A 16,806-nucleotide genomic window follows, 5' to 3' on the forward strand; every position below is an offset into this window, starting at 1 on the left:
CTCACGGGCAAGAATGTGCTAGAATTTCTCTTGGGGAGACAATGGGGCCTGTTGAGAGGAGAGGAGGTGAGAGTTGAGAAAGTGTTACAGATGACTTTGATTCAACCTTCATTTCATCTCCTTAGTTAAAAACGACGGCTGGAAGTTACATAATTCCTGAATAGAAAGGGAGTTTATTCAGTTATGAAAATTAAACCCTTTTCTATGAACCTGATATGTAGCTGGATTACTAGGGAAATTCTTATGATCTGAAATATTTTCATCAGTGTCTCTGAATTTTGGAATAGGCAAGTAATACCTTTATTCACTTCTGAAGTCCAATCACTCCAAGAAGAATTCCCCAAGACTGAGTCTGGGGGGGTAGAACATCTATCGCGTTACAGACACTCAAATATTACCCTACGCTCTGAAAAAATGCAGGAAGGGGGCTTTCAGGGACTGTGGCCAAATTTCACCGCAAATTCCTCCTCGTGCTCGTTTCATTCCAGCTCCTGGGTGGCCTTTTGCTTTGGAGGAAGCTACTTTGAATTTCAGATGCTAAGATAAAACAGTAAGCGGATACACACTGAATATGGGAGGCGAGGCTTATTGTCCTCTTCCCTATGATGATGAAAAATGCCTCCCACACTCCCAAACTTAACATTCCAGATGAAACAATAAACCTAAAATCCACTGATCTGTTTTGGAAATGGTAGCCTTAGATGTGCATGCAGTTGATTTTTGTTGAACTTTGATAACCTGCCAGCAACTTCATCATATTTTCCAGGGAGCTTATTATTAGCCATACTCAAGGCACATGGACACCTTGAATACATTAGAGTGATCCCCAGAGCTTTATCTTTCAAAAGATTTTGAGCTAGAGCTTTGGCTAATTTTATTTTCCAGTGGAAGTCCAACATTGCCAAGGATTCAAAATTGGAAGCAGTCCCAAAACCAAGCCTATTTATTTGCAATACATTATCTTCCTCCTTCGAGTACTGCCAAACAGAAGAATTGTGCAATTTTTAAGCTCATAGCTTATGGAGTTAGTTTCAGGTAGTCGATAATTTGTATTTACGGAGATAAGAAAGATGCAGCACAGAAGAAGCTAAAGACATAAACGAAGGTAGTGTGAACAACTGCTTTCCAAATTGAACAAGTAGGTAGGTTGTATCTAAATAACAAAAAGGCTATAGCCTATATCCAATGGACTTTTTTTTTTACGTTGGAATTCCCTACATAGACAACATAATTATACAGAAATATACTAGAGTAATAGACTCACTAAACAAAATGTGTAGAAAATTGTAGCTTCATGACTGTGAGACTCTCACACATGAGGAAACTAAGGCACTGAATGGTGAAACGCATATTTCAGGTCACCCAATGGCAGACCCAGGCCTTTGGGGTTTAATTTCTTTCCATTACAATAACTAATTCCATCTGAAGATCCAAAAATGTGTCTGATTCTTTATCAAAAAGCACAGGGGTGGAATTAGGGGTAGTAATTCTGGGCTGTGGAGGGCACTGAAGAACATAGCAAGTAATGATACAAGAAAGACGAAGCATTGATTGTATATGCTGTGGTTGTGCTGTTATGTGGCACGTCAAACTCCTCTGTGCTATGGAAAACTTCTTGACCTAGAGCTCAGTAAGGCCAAATATCAATTATTAGTTGTCAGAAGACTGACTGCATGTGGTATATTATGGAATAAAAATCACATTGGCTCGTCCCAGTCTGCGGCTCCTCCACTTTGGAAAGACAGAACTGAGAAGAGTTTTCTTCAAAATCAGACATTTTCTGGGCGCCTGGGTGGCTCAGTCAGTAAGCGGCCAACTTCGGCTCAGGTCATGATCTCGTGGTCCGTGAGTTTGAGCCCCGCGTCGGGCTCTGTGCTGACAGCTCAGAGCCTGGAGCCTGTTTCAGATTCTGTGTCTCCCTCTCTTTGTGACCCTCCCCCATTCATGCTCTGTCTCTCTCTGTCTCAAAAATAAATAAACGTTAAAAAAATTTTTTCAAAATCAGACATTTTCAATGCAATATAAAATTCTCTACATGGTTACATGTTAGAACCATACTAAATTTTTTTTTAATTTTTGTTTATTTTGTTTAAATCCAAGTTAGTTTACACATAGAGTAATAATGGTTTCAGGAGGAGAATTTAGTGATTCATCACTTACATATAACACCCAGTTCTCAGCCCAACAAGTGCCCTCCTTACTGCCCATCGCCCATCTAGCCCATCCCTGCACCCAAAGCCCCTCCAGCAACCTTCAGTTTGTTCTCTGTATTTAAGAGTCTCTTATGGTTTGCCTCCCTCTCTGTTTTTATCTTATTTTTCCTTCCCTTCCCCTATGGTCTGTTGTGTTTCTTAAATTCCTCATACGAGTGAAATCATATGATATTTGTCTTTCTCTAACTGACTTATTTTGCTTAGCATAATACAGTTTCGTCCCATCCACGTCGTTGCAAATGGCAAGGTGTCATTCTTTTTGATCATCAAGTAATATTCCACTGTGTGTGTGTGTGTGTGTGTGTGTGTGTATGTATGTAGGAGATATACTGAAATCTTATCAAGTTTGTTTCATTTGACACATGACACCAAAAAACTTTATTCAAATGTCAGTACAATTGTATCTGAGCTTCTGACAATCCTCTAATGAATTATTCCTTATTTCAGCTATAGGAAGAATAAACATCTAGCACTCTTAAAAGAAACTAGCACTTACTACATTTTACTGAAGTTGAGTTTTATTAGAATATATTCTCTAAGAGTTCCCTGAAGACCCTAATAATATCTTATTCACAGAATCTAACATTGAACCTCAACAACATCAGATCCCCATAATATTTAATACAACAATTTTTATTCAATTGAACTCAACATAATCATTTTTTTCCTAAATGCAGAGGATTATATATAGATTAGGTGTTTGCATATCAATGCAGGAATTATCAGAAAAACCAATCAAAAGAGATCTGTTGCAATTTTCTGAGGACAGTGATGGCTCATGTGGAAGAGACTTAACTGACCCCAAAGTTACCAGAGTATACAGAGGTGACATTGCAAAGTGGGTTCCCAGTCACAGATTACACCTCCCAGCCTCCACTACAGGTATGTGGGAACATATGACCAGTCCTCACTGGATTACTACATGGGCAAGAAATGACTTCCCTGTGTCGAGCTACACCGCAAAATATCACTGTGCCTACCAATTGTTTTGATGAAACTCCATACACAAACATTGTTTTCTCCTGGATACACTGAACTGGTAAGGTTAACAACCTGTCATTCAGGAGTTGGAATACTGCTCTTGAAGTCCTGTATTTATGCAACAGGTTTTGCTACTTTCAGCTGAATCCATTATCAAAGGGACTCTATTGACCTTTCTTGCTGGTGGCAGATCTTTGAAGTGTTTATTCAAATCTTTATAAAAACATCATAATTTTTCTCTCCAGTCAAATAAAGGTAGATATTCTTTTACTTTCCTCACCCCCTCCCCTTCCATTCTCCCTCTGCCACCTACTTCTATGTGGATTCTCTGAATACTTAAAGAGGTTTTTTCCTAACCAAAAAGCTTAATTTTTTTACTGCGTTTTTATAATAATAAAAAATCAGTGCTTTTTCCATAGCTGATAAATTACTGACAATTGAAGAAATAGGTATTAGCTTGAATTTTCTATAGGATCATGTTGCATTCTCCAGTGCATTTATTTTTTTTTAATTTTTTTTAACGTTTATTTATTTTTGAGACAGAGAGAGACAGAGCATGAACGGGGGAGGGTCACAGAGAGAGGGAGACACAGAATCTGAAACAGGCTCCAGGCTCTGAGCTGTCAGCACAGAGCCCAACGCGGGGCTCGAACTCACAGACTGTGAGATCATGACCTGAGCCGAAGTCGGACACTTAACCGACCAAGCCACCCAGGCGCCCCTCTCCAGTGCATTTAAAACCTAGGGAACTCCAAGCTGTCAGTGACACCACCTATTGGAAAACACTACTGTGGTGCTGATCCTTTAATGAGACAGTAAATAGGCTGCCTTTGGAACTGGAGTAACTCTTTGATGTTATAAAGATGAACAAATCAAATTTCCTTTGTACATATTCAGCACAAGTTCAGATTTATGCCTTTAATAAAGGACAGCAGTGGGCTGGTTGCATATCTGAGAACTGACAATGTGCAGAATTTTCCCTGTGGGTGCCATTTGCCTGCAAGCCATAAGAATAGAAGGCTACATGTTCCCAATAGAGTAAAAACATTTTCCAAAATCCTGCTGGGTAAGTCAACAGTGAAATGGACTTCTAATGAGGAAGTGGATAGTTAAACACTCTGGAATCACTTAGTGATCATTTCTATCTGCAAACATTTGTTGTTGGCTAAGTGCTATCATACTTCAAGAAATGGTAATATCTTTACTATTTGAACGAAACTTGGCTCCACGTATATTCTTGAATTCTATCTGGCAAAGAGTTCCCACCTAGCCCTTCCAATCAATGAACCGTGCCCAGGATCTACAACTGTAGGACTTCTAATGGGATGGAAGGCTCAAAACTTCTCAAGGTAGACTTTAAACTCCTCCGTGGTTTAGGTAAGCATGCTTTTCTAGCTCTTTCTCTCATACCGCCATGCTTCCCCACCACCACTCCACTTTAGCACACCTACACATGCACACGCCTCTCCTCCCCACCTAGTGAGCTGGCTGTTGGTACTTACCGCACCTATCTTCTAGACAGCTACTTTAGTTCTCAGCTTGAATATCATTTCTCCCAGAAAGTCTTCTCTCAAAGGTCTAATTCCCTGAGAGAAAGAATGATACAGAGATTACCCCTCCAGGGGATTTTTAGAAAACTCTTGGGATCAATACCTGTGGGAATAAAGAGAAGAAAACAATATTGGCCTGAAGAAGTATACCTGGGAAATTTCAACGGAGACCTGAGCAGACTCTAGGGGGAGTTCTGAAGCTGACCTGTAAGTGTTGTCCCAAACTGGGGAGTGTCAGGAATGTATTTATTTATTTTTATTATTCTTTCAACATATTCTTAAGTTAGTTAACATACAGTGTAGTCTTGGCTTCAGGAGTGGAATCCAGTGGTTCATCTCTTACATATAACACCCAGTGCTCATCTGCAAAAGTGCCCTCCTTAATGCCCATCACCCACTTTCCCCACCCTCCCACGCTCTCTTCCCTGTCAACCTTCAGTTTGCTGTCTGTATATTTAAGAGTCTCTTATGGTTTGTCTCCCTCTCTGTTTTTATCTTATTTTTCCTTCCCTTCCCCTATAATCATCTGTTAAGTTTCTCAAATTCCACATATGAGTGAAATCATGTGATATCCGTCTTTCTCTGACTGGCTTATTTCGCTTAGCATAGCACCCTCCAACTGCATCCACACTGTTGAAAATCGCAAGATTTCATTCTTTTTTATCGCCAAGTAGCATTGTATATGTATGTGTGTATATATATATATATACCCCCTCTTAATCCATTCATCAGTTGATGGACATTTGGGCTCTTCCCATAACTTGGCTACTGTTGATAGAGCGGCTACAAACATGAAGGGTCAGGAATTTCTAGCCTACCTCAGTCAGGTACTAGGTGCAGAGTGCCCAAAGAAGGAAGCATAACCCTGAGTGAGGCACGCTCACCAGGAAAGGCAGTACAGGAAAGGGGCCTTAAGCTTTAGGCCTTCTGCCAGAGGACTCTCAGCAAATGAGGGGATCAACGATTTCTTCTTGAAGGGTGATCAGGAAATAAGTCATAGCATCTACAGTCCACCTCTTGCTTCATGATCAATTTCTTTGTAAAATCTGAAAATACTTCCTGACAGAATTCACAGGTTGCAGAGAAATCACTATGTAGAGTGAAGTGCACAGCCTTAAATAAAGGAGCTAGGAGTCCCTCACAAAAAGTTAGAGGAAAATCAGTTCAAAGAAAGAGATGATATTCATACGAAATAGAAAACAAATACATAATACAGAGGGTCACAAAGTCAAAAGTAACTGATAAAACTATTAACATTAACAGGCTGATGGAGAAAGAGAGGGAGGCACAGTTCAGTCCTGAAAATGCATAACATCATTACAGATTCTACGGACAAAATTTTTCAATTTGTATGAAATAAATTCTTAAAACATTTTAATGTTGAATTAATCAGGTCGGTAATATAAAACTTTCTACCACAAAACTCGAGGTCCAAATTGTTTCACTGCTGAGTTCTACTGAACATTTAAGGAAGGACAATGCTAATTGTACATGAGCTCCTCCAAAGAACTGAAAAAAATGTTTGACTTCTCAGCTGATTCAACTGATGTTAAGAATCAGTATTGCCTCGGTGGCAAATTCCGACAATGTCAGTAAAAGGGAAGAGTAGTAGAGGCCAATCTTACTCATCAATACAGATAGAAAACTTTCTGGAGTATTAGCAACTCAGAAACAGCAATGTATGAAAAGAATACTATATCATGACAAAATTGGGTTTGTAGGCAAATTAAAATTTCGGTTTGACATTTAATTTTTTTTTTAATGTTTATTTATATTTGAGAGACAGAGAGAGACAGAGCATGGGGTCGGGGGGGAGGCAGACAGTGAGGGAGACACAGAATCCGAAGGAGGCTCCAGGCTCTAAGCTGTCAGCACAGCTGACACAAACCCAAACCGGGAGATCATGACCTGAGCCGAAGTTGGACGCTTAACTGACTGAGCCACCCAGGCGCTCCTTCACATTTAAAAATCGATCAATTTAAGTTAGTTAAGTCAAATTCCCAGCAGACATATACTTCATAACTTCTAAACTAACTAAAGCAAATGAGAGAATTTAAAAAATCTTGATAAATCCAAAAAGACAGAAACTGATGGAGGGAGGGGAAAGCATGGAGAAAGAGAACACAAAATAAGATTGTGCAATTCATTTCAAATATACAAGCAGTCATCACATATACGAATGCACTAACTTGCTAGGTAAAACAGTTCGTCAGATTAGAAAAAAATCAAGACCTAGAAGTACCAGCACATTATTTAAGTATATGGAAGTAATAACAGTAAGAAGTGAAAAAAAAAATTGTCACCTGTGAGGAGCTGTATTAGGGACAAAGTAGTCGTGGACCTAGGAACTTTCTTCCACTTTAAAATATTTAACTAAGTGGTGTCTGGGTGGCTCAGTCGGTTAAGCCTTCGACTTCAGCTCAGGTCATGATCTCACAGTTTGTGGGTTCTACCTCGACGTTGGGCTCTGTGCTAACAGCTCAGAGATCCTGCTTCAGATCCTGTGTCTCCTCTCCCTCTCTCTGCTCCTCCCTTGCTCACACTCTGTCTCTCTCTCTCTCAAAAATAAATAAACATTTAAAAAAATTAAAAATTTAGGGGCGCCTGGGTGGCTCAGTCGGTTGAGCGCCGACTTCGGCTCAGGTCATGATCTCGCGGTCTGTGAGTTCGAGCCCCACATCGGGCCCCTGTGCTGACAGCTCAGAGCCCGGAGCCTGTTTCAGATTCTGTGTCTCCCTCTCTCTGACCCTCCCCCATTCATGCTCTGTCTCTCTCTGTCTCAAAAATAAATAAACATTAAAAAATAAATAAATAAATAAATAAATAAATAAATAAATAAATATAAACAAATTAAAATTTTTTAACTAAATATTTAGGAATATCTACATGTCACTACTAATATTTATCAATATCTAGGTCTCATCTACTTCCAAATATTCCAACTATTTTCTCATTTTAAAAGTTTACTTAAAAGTTTTTTGCTTATCTGATTTTTAATGAGTCTGAGTTTTGGTTCTTCTGTATTGCCTCATAACTACAGAAACAAATTCTGTGCCAAGGAGTCTTAGAAAAAGTCAAGTCAGATTCTAGCTCCCAACAATTTCTGAAATAAAATTGCTTATAACAGACCGTTGTTTAAAAAACTAAGTTTTCCTTATTTGCTGACAAGGATCATAGCATCTTTGGGTGCTATGAACTCTGGTGATTTCAGAGACTCAAGCAAAAAGAAGTCAAAGGTCTTATTTCAACTTCAGTGGTAATCACTGATCCTCATATTTATGTGAGTACCTGTAAATCGATTGGTGTATCTAAGTGTACTGTAAGAAACTTTCCAAGAAATAAGATAGAAAATGAGAGTCTGAGCGGAGAGGGATTCTGTATAAAATACATAAACTTACCAGTAATTTTTCCTGCATTGTGGGGGATTGGTGTTTATGTGTCAGAGGGGCCAAGTGATTTGAGGAAGAAACTTTTATATTCTCTTTATTTAAAAAAAAAGTGCAATATTTCTTTTTTTTTATGTTTTTTTTTTTAACATTTATTTATTTTTGAGACAGAGAGAGACAGAGCATGAACGGGGGAGGGTCAGAGAGAGAGGGAGACACAGAATCCGAAACAGGCTCCGGGCTCTGAGCAGTCAGCACAGAGCCTGACGCGGGGCTCGAACTCACATACCGCGAGATCGTGACCTGAGCCGAAGTCGGATGCTTAACCGACTGAGCCACCCAGGCGCCCCAAAAGTGCAATATTTCTATCAATAGAAAAGACATTATAGATGAAATAAGATAAATTATTTTAAACAATAATAAAGAGCGGACACTTACATAATATTTGCCACATGGCATATCCTCTGATCTAAGTGATTTTTATACAAATTCATTAAATCTTCACAACCTATGTGGGAGTTGCTAGAATTATCCTCATTTCTGAAATGAGGAAACTGAGAGGAGAGGTTAATAATTTTACGAATTCACCCAGGTGGTAAGAAGCAGAGCCAGGTTTGAACACAGGCATATGGCGGCAACATTTGTGCTCCGAACCGCTGTGATGTAAAGGTAACCCAGAAACATTATGGAAAGTTGAGAAAGTAGAGGGAAAAGTCACCCATAACCTCTTGATTCTTATGTAACGATTGCATAATGTTACCACCTTTTCACTATTCATGATTTTGTATCATGATTACTACGGTACATAGTCTGTCCTTCGGTTTTATCAGTTAACATATTATAACTATTTTTTTCCATGTTTTTGTATAATTATATTTCAGTTTATGTCTTCATATTATTCAAACCCGTGGATGGAGTAATTCATTTAACTACTCCATTAGTGGACATTGGCTGCTCCAATATTTTTCTGTTGTATATTTATATAACCCTACCCTCAGCATTTTCGTGAACACAGCTTTTACCACATTTCTAATTATTTCCTTGGCAAATATGTCCAGAAGTGGAATTATTGAGTAATCAAAAGTTAGTTTTAGGGGCACCTGAGTGGCTCAGTCGGTTGAGCATCTGACTTCAGCTCAGGTCATGATCTGACACTCTGTGAGTTCGAGCCCCTCGTCGGGCTCTGTGCTGGAGCCCGCTTCAGATTCTGTGTCTCCCCCTCTCTCTGCCCCTCCCCTGCTCATGCTCTGTCTCTCTCTGTCTCAAAAATAAATAAAAACATTAAAAATTTTAAAAAAAGTTAGTTTTATAATCTACCTTTTTTTCTTTAAAACACCTATAATACTTTTAATTTTCCCAAGCTTTCTGTGTTACTAGGTTGTTAGCCCTTAAAATTAGTCATATGCTAAATCCCTCCCATGCAAGAGCTTTGCTGTCAATGACCTACCAGCTCCACATCGGGCTGATTAGAAGCTCCAATTTGTAACCTTATTAAAAATCACTAATCTTTCTTTTTTAATCCGGCAATAATGTTATCAAGTTTCTTTATTTGGCACGCAGGATTTTATACAGAAGAATACAATTTCTGCCAGCATAACGGAGTCCTTTTGTTTTGCCAAAGGAAGATTGAAACTGGTGATTTTCATCATTGAGGTGATTCTCTGGAGAGGTTTCCTAGCCCCAGCAGGATGAAGCAAAGCCACCATGAAACTATACCCATTTTAATTGTACTCGTTCTGCCCTAAAAGCTGACAAGTAAAGCTCCGGAGAGCTAAGCATTTGAACCACCTTTGATTTTAATGTACGGAATTACCGAATCAACACAAACTCACACAGTAGCCTTTTTGCTCTAGGCCTGGTAGTTTGTAAAATTACAGAGAAGACAATTTTGGAACTGAAGAAGAACTTAAAAATATTCACCTGTCCAACTCCTTATTTTATAGATGAAGAGCATGAGGCCCAGAAAGTTGAACATGTCTTTTTTAGACATACACAGAGAATTTAATGGCAATGTCAGACTGGAACTGAGCGTCCTCATGCCTATTTCCTCTGTCTCTACTTTTGAGATTTGAGAATTGGTACCAAAGAACTCCAGGAAGACCTAATTCTGGAAAGAGGAAGGACCTTCATTCGTAGGAATCAGGATCGAGACTATATGATATTACCATTTTCAGTAAAGGAGAAAAGGTAGCTCAATAAACTTGTCGACGTGTCGGTCATCACATGGCCAAGATAATACGACCATATTAATTCATTTAGGTCACAGCATTTATGATCGGGATATGGCAGTACACAGTGAGTGGTAATTGGTCTTTCTCAAATATGTAAGACAGAGCTAAGGATGAAACCAGTTTTAAGGAGTTATTATATTCCCAAAGGAATGATTCATTAATATAGGCATAGGCTGAATCGAAATTTTTAACCAGTAAAAGGCAAAACAGGCGAAGAGCTGGCAGGAAGTTTGGAGAAGCTCCACCATCACCGTAATGCGGTGCTACTGAGAGTAAGTGGTCTGTAAACCACTAACATCAGCTTCACCTGGGAGCTGGTTAGAAACACGAAATCAGCGCCACCACCACCAGCACCCCTGACCTATGTGCAAATAGAGCCCAAGAATCTGTGTTTTAACAAGCTCTCCAGGTGATTCTGATGCACGTTCAAGTTTAAGAAGCCCTGTTCCCATAGCAACATTCTCAACCTTTTTGCACATTGAGATGGCACGGGGAACTTTTAAAAATACTCAAGCCTGAGTCCCATCCCAGATTCATATTTAATTGGTCTGGGGTGTAGCCTGGGTAATATCATGGTTGAAAGACAATACTCCCAATAATTCATTTGAGGCATTTGTGTTGGTTCCCTTTTATAAAATTATTGAAAATAAACCTCAGCCTAGCCAGCTCCCCTAAGGTTTAGAACAGGAAAATCGAGGGGCACCTGGGTAGCTCTGTTGGTTAAGCATCCAACTCTTGGTTTCAGTACAGGTCATGATCTCACGGTTTGTGGGTTTGAGCCCTCTGTCCAGCTTTGCACTGACAGCACAGAGCCTGCTTGGGATTCTCTCTCTCTCTCTCTCTCTCTCTCTCTCTCTGCCCCTCCCCCACTTGCTCTGCATCTCTCTTTCAAAATAAATAAAAATAAACTTAAAAAAAAAAAGAACGGGTGAATCCAAAGTGAGTAAATACAATACAACCATTAGAATATAGACATAAATATAGACATGTAGCAGAACTTCCATTTTTATTCATTCTAAATGTCAATGGTTTAATATTTATTTTTGCCTGTGTATATGTGCGCTATAGCATTAATACACAACACGTGTGTAAAATTTAGAACTCTTACAATAAATACAGAGGATGCATTTCTCTCATTATCAGAGCTCATAATATTGAATGATGGCTTTTAAAATGGCATGTGCATGAAAATCACCTGGGAAGCTTGTTTAACTACAGATTCCTGGGGCTTCCTGCCAGAGATAAATTCAGTTAGCCTGAGTTTGTGCCCTAGAATCTACACTACAAGACACAGCCCAGATGATTCTTATGTAAATACTCCATAGACCACTGTTTAAGAAACACTCATTTAGAACCGGGTCCTGTTTTAGTTACGGCAAAGATAGAGCTGTCTGGGAAGGCAGAACACCCATTCAGGACCTCCAAGGGTGGTAGGCCCTCCAGGGGATAATCACAGTCAAAGGTACAAACCTCAGCTCTGAAGAACAGCGGCACACTCCCAAGGGATTCGCTTCCCGAGGCTAACCCTGGTTACAAAGACACTGTGTCATCAGGAATATCAATCGATAGCTCTATGATGAGAAATGTAACTTTTAGTCAGACTGTCGTGGATCGTATTGTTGCCAGTACACCTTCAGAAAGCCAGTGGAATGCAAACTTATAATAATAAATTTGCTTCTTTAGCCTAGAATCAGAGCAAGGAGAAATAATTTTAACAGAAAGTTGTAATTGTTGCTGCCCTCAAAATATGATAGAAGATATACTGCCAAGAGGAGAAGAAGAATCAGACCAAATATAAATATAAATGAAATAAACACACCAAGTTAATGCTTACTTATTTATTTTGAGATAGAGAAGTCGCGCACGCACATAGGAGGAGGTGGAGGGGCAGAGAGAGAGGGAGGGAGAATCCCAAGATATGGCAAGAAAGAAAACTATTAACTAATATCTCTTATTAATAAAAATTTTAGCAAATCAAATTCAGTGCAGAGCTTGACCCGGGGCTCTATCTCCCAAACCATGAGACCATGACCTGAGCTGAAATCAAGAGTTGGATGCTTAACCTACTGAGCCACCTAAGCACCCAAAAACACCAATTTAAAGATAAGGATTGTCAAACTGTACTAAACAAAACCAACTATAGGTTTCCTACAAGAAATCCACTTACAAACAGTTTAAAAGTAAAAAGATGTAATAAGATGTACATGTCAACCCTAATCAAAAGAAAGGGGGAATGGCTATATTAATACCTGATTATATATTTTGGACATTAACCCCTTATCCAATACATGATTTGCAAATATTTTCTCATGTTTTATAAGTTGTCTTTTCTTTAGTCATTCCTTTCCCCATGCAACTTTTGTAGTTTGATGTAGTCCCATATGTTGTTGTTGTTGTTGTTGTTGTTGTTGTTTTAACATTAATAACATTGGCAAATCCCTAGCCACACTTAAGAGAGACAGACAGAGACAGAGACAGAGAGTATGGCAAAAACTTAAATATCTAGAATTGAAAAGGAGATACCACAACAGAAGTTAGAGAAATTAAAAAGATAATCTGGGAATGTTATAAACAACTATGCACCAATAAATTTGACAACTTAAGTGAAATAAACAAATACCTTGAAAATTACCAACTGCCAAGTCCTACCCAAAAAGAAATAGAAAATAATTTTCTACTTGCAAATCTTCCCACAAAGAAATCTCAGGACTTAGGTGGCTTCACTGGTGAATACTACCAACATTTAAGAAAGAAAGAAAAAATCCCAGTTCTACACAAATTGCTCCAGAAAATCGAGAAGAAAACACTTCACAAAACATTTCATGAGGCCATCATTGTCCTATAGCCAAAATAGACAAAGATGTGGCAAGAAGGAAAACAATCTCTCATGAATATAGATACATAAACCCTTAAAATTTTAGCAAATCAAATTCCTGCATAATACATCCTGACAAAGAATGATTTCAGGAATACAAGATTGTTTAAATATACCTTAAGTAATCAAATAGTCATCATATAATGAGACTAAAAAAAGAAAAACTCATATGAACATCTCAACAGATGCAAAACAGGCACATTTCAAAATTCAATACCTGTTTATAGTAAAAACTCCAAACAAACTGGGAATAGAGGAAATCCTCCTCAACTCGATAAAAGGCATTGATGTAAAACCAAAGCTAATTCCATACTTAACGGTAAAAAAAAAAACCTAAATGCTTCCCTCTCTAAGAATGAGAACAAGGCAAGGATATCTACAATATCACTTCTATTAAACATTGTGTTAGATGTCCTAACAAGAGCATTACATCAAGAAAAAGAAATAGGGGCACCTGGGTGGCTCAGTCAGTGGAGCGTCCGACTTTGGCTCAGGTCATGATCTCATGATTCATGGGTTCAAGCCCCACATCGGGCTCTGTGCTGACTGCTCAGAGCCTGGAGCCTGCTTTGGATTCTGTGTCCCCGCGCCCCCTCCCCACCTCTCCCCTCCTTGTACTCTCTGTCGTTCAAAAATGAATAAACATTAAAAAAAATTTTTTAAGAAAAAATAAAAGTTATACAGATTGGAAAAGGAGATAATATAACTGTCCATGAGCAAAATTCTAAGTAATTTATGAAAACATTTCCAAGTTTAATATCTGAGTTAGCAAGATCACAAGATACACAGTTAATATACAAAAATCTGGGGCGCCTGGGTGGCTCGGTCGGTTGAGCATCCGACTTCAGCTCAGGTCATGATCTCACAGTTTGTGGGTTCGAGCCCCGCGTCAGGCTCTGTGCTGACAGCTCAGAGCCTGGAGCCTGCTTCGGATTCTGTGTCTCCTTCTCTCTCTGCCCCTCCCTTGCCTGTGCTCTGTCTCTCAAAAATAAATAAATGTAAAAATAAAAAATAAAATAAAAATTCAAAAATTTATTATAGTTCTATTTCTTAGCAATGAACAACTAGAAATTAAAATTTTTAATGTATCATTTATAATAATATCAAAAATTTGAAATATTAAGGATACAGCCAGCGACATATATATAAGACCGATAACTCTGAGAAATGCTGAGAGAAATTTGAGCATGCTAAAATAAATGGGAGAAATAAACCATGCTCACGAATCAGAAGTTTGTATTTTTAAGATGTCAATTCTCCAAATCTATCTGTAGCTTCCCTGCAGTCTTTGGCCAAATCCCAACAGACTTTAGCTGATATTATCAAACTGATTCTGGAATTTATATGTAAATTCAAAGGACCAAAAATAGCTAAAACAATAAGATAAAGAAGAATAAGGGTGGAGGACTTACACCACCTGATTACAAAACTTAATATAAACCTATAATTAATCGTGAGAGTTTGGTATTGACATAGAAAAAATGAACAATTTTAACATAATAAGGAATCAAGATATAAATATACACATGTATGTAGTTAACTGATTTTCAAGGTAGAGGTTAGGGTAATTTGGTAGAGAATAATTCTATTTCAACAAATGATGTTGGGACACTGGATTATTGTATGCAATAAAATGAACCTGTATCTTTATCTCACACCATATGCATATAACTCAAAATAGATTATAGATGTAAAGATAGATAAAATTTTAAAACTTCTAAAATAAGATATAGGAAAAAATCTGTGTGACCCTGAAGAAGGAACGGATTTGTTTGGTAAAGTATAAAAAAAATATGAAATATTTTTAAATGATAGCTAATATTAAATGAAATATATTTACTCTTCAAGAAACACCTTCAAGAATATAAAAAGACAAACCACAGAGTAGGAGAAAACATTTGCAAAACCTATATCTGATAAAGAGCTTGTACTCTGAATATATGTAGAATACTTAAAAGGTGATACTAGAAAGATAGACAACCCAATTTTTAAAAAATCAAAAATGTAAACAGAAAACTCCATCCAATAAGTACATTATAGGATGCTTAGCCCCATTAGTCATTAGGGAAATGCAAATGAAAACCACAGTTACATATCACTACACACCCAAAATAACACCTAAAATTCCAAAAACTGACAATATCAAGTATTGGCAAGAATGAGCAGTCACCGAGTCTCATATATCACTAGTCAGAAGGAAAAATGGTGTAACTACTTTGGAAAACAGTCCGACAGTTTTATATTAAATTAAATACATATTTACTACATGACCCAGAAATCTCACTCCTGGGTATATACCCAACTCTACCCCTGCCCCCGCCCCCCCACCGACACACACACTAAAAAAAAGAAACCCATACATCTATATCAAGACTTGTGATGAATCTTCATACTAGTTTTATTCATAACAGCCAAACACTGGAAACAACCCAAATTCATCAGATGGTGGTGGAAAAGCAAACTGTGCTGTGTGTCTATACAATCGATTACTACTCAGAACTAGAAAGAATTACTTATATAGGCAGCAGCATGGATTAATCTGAAAAGCACTTAGCATGCTAAATAAAAGACAGGAGACATAAAAGACCCTTTGATTCAATTCATATAAACTTCTATTAAATGATAAAACTGTAGTGACAAGAAGTATATGATTGGTTGCCAGGGGCTGGGACCAGGGAAGAGCGGGACTAAGAGGCACAGAGGAATTTGTTGAGGTGATGGAAATGTTTTATACCTTGATCTGGTGGTGGTTCCACATTAGCATACATTCATCAAAACTCATCAAATGATACACATAAACGGGGTGAACTTTATCACAGGTAGATTATAGTTCGGTGTGGCTTAAGAGAAAAAAATCTTTAAAAAAAAAAAATAGTAGGCATGAGACCCTGGCCATTTCATGTGTTCCTTCCTTCTGGCCACAGGGATTGTTTTGTGAACCGGGCTAGCTCTCTTTCTCATAGTTATTTAACCAGTCAGATGTAAGTCCGGAGCTGCTTCTGGCCATCTTGCCATCATGATGGGGAGCTAGCCCGAGAAGGAAACCATATTCTGTGCTTTCACATTTAATCCTCATAATCACCTACTTGTAATCAGACATAGGCATCATGACTCCACTTTGTAAATAAGAAAACTGAGGGTTGGAGTGGTTCATTTTCCCAAAGTCCCATGACTAGCAAATGGTAAAGCAGTGGCCTGGATCTATAGGATGCCAAATCCCATGCTCGTAACTATTATTCAAGAGAAAAAAGAACCCAACAAAGACCTATAGCTTTAGGTTTTTCCATGTACCACTGGACAACACGACATTGTGGCAGCCAAAGACAATTGCTATATCCTCAGGATATCTAATTTAAGAGAACATTTTGAAAGCACATGACACTCTAAAATCATAGTATCTGTTTACACAAATTGCTAATGTTACTGTTCATATGTACATATTTACTAGGCTTTTAAAAATTATTTAAATTGCATCGATAAGAATAGAAGTTGAGAAAATAATTTCAATAGGAGTCAAGACAAATCAGGAAAACAGATTCTTTTGTTTTAAACAAGACTCTCATATACACA

The 16,806-nt window shown here is 38.1% G+C and overlaps 1 long non-coding RNA gene across 1 annotated transcript in view; it reads right to left on the bottom strand.

Annotated features, from left to right (window-relative positions):
* Positions 1 to 16,806, bottom strand: part of LOC131507275 (uncharacterized) — a 44,291-nt gene that overhangs the window by 19,653 nt on the left and 7,832 nt on the right. Inside the window, exon 2 of the long non-coding RNA XR_009259427.1 lies at positions 4,697 to 4,847. This is a non-coding gene — a long non-coding RNA (uncharacterized LOC131507275). The remainder of the gene's footprint in view (positions 1 to 4,696; positions 4,848 to 16,806) is intronic.

Source organism: Neofelis nebulosa, chromosome 3 (assembly GCF_028018385.1).
Source record: "Neofelis nebulosa isolate mNeoNeb1 chromosome 3, mNeoNeb1.pri, whole genome shotgun sequence".
NCBI lineage: Eukaryota > Metazoa > Chordata > Mammalia > Carnivora > Felidae > Neofelis > Neofelis nebulosa.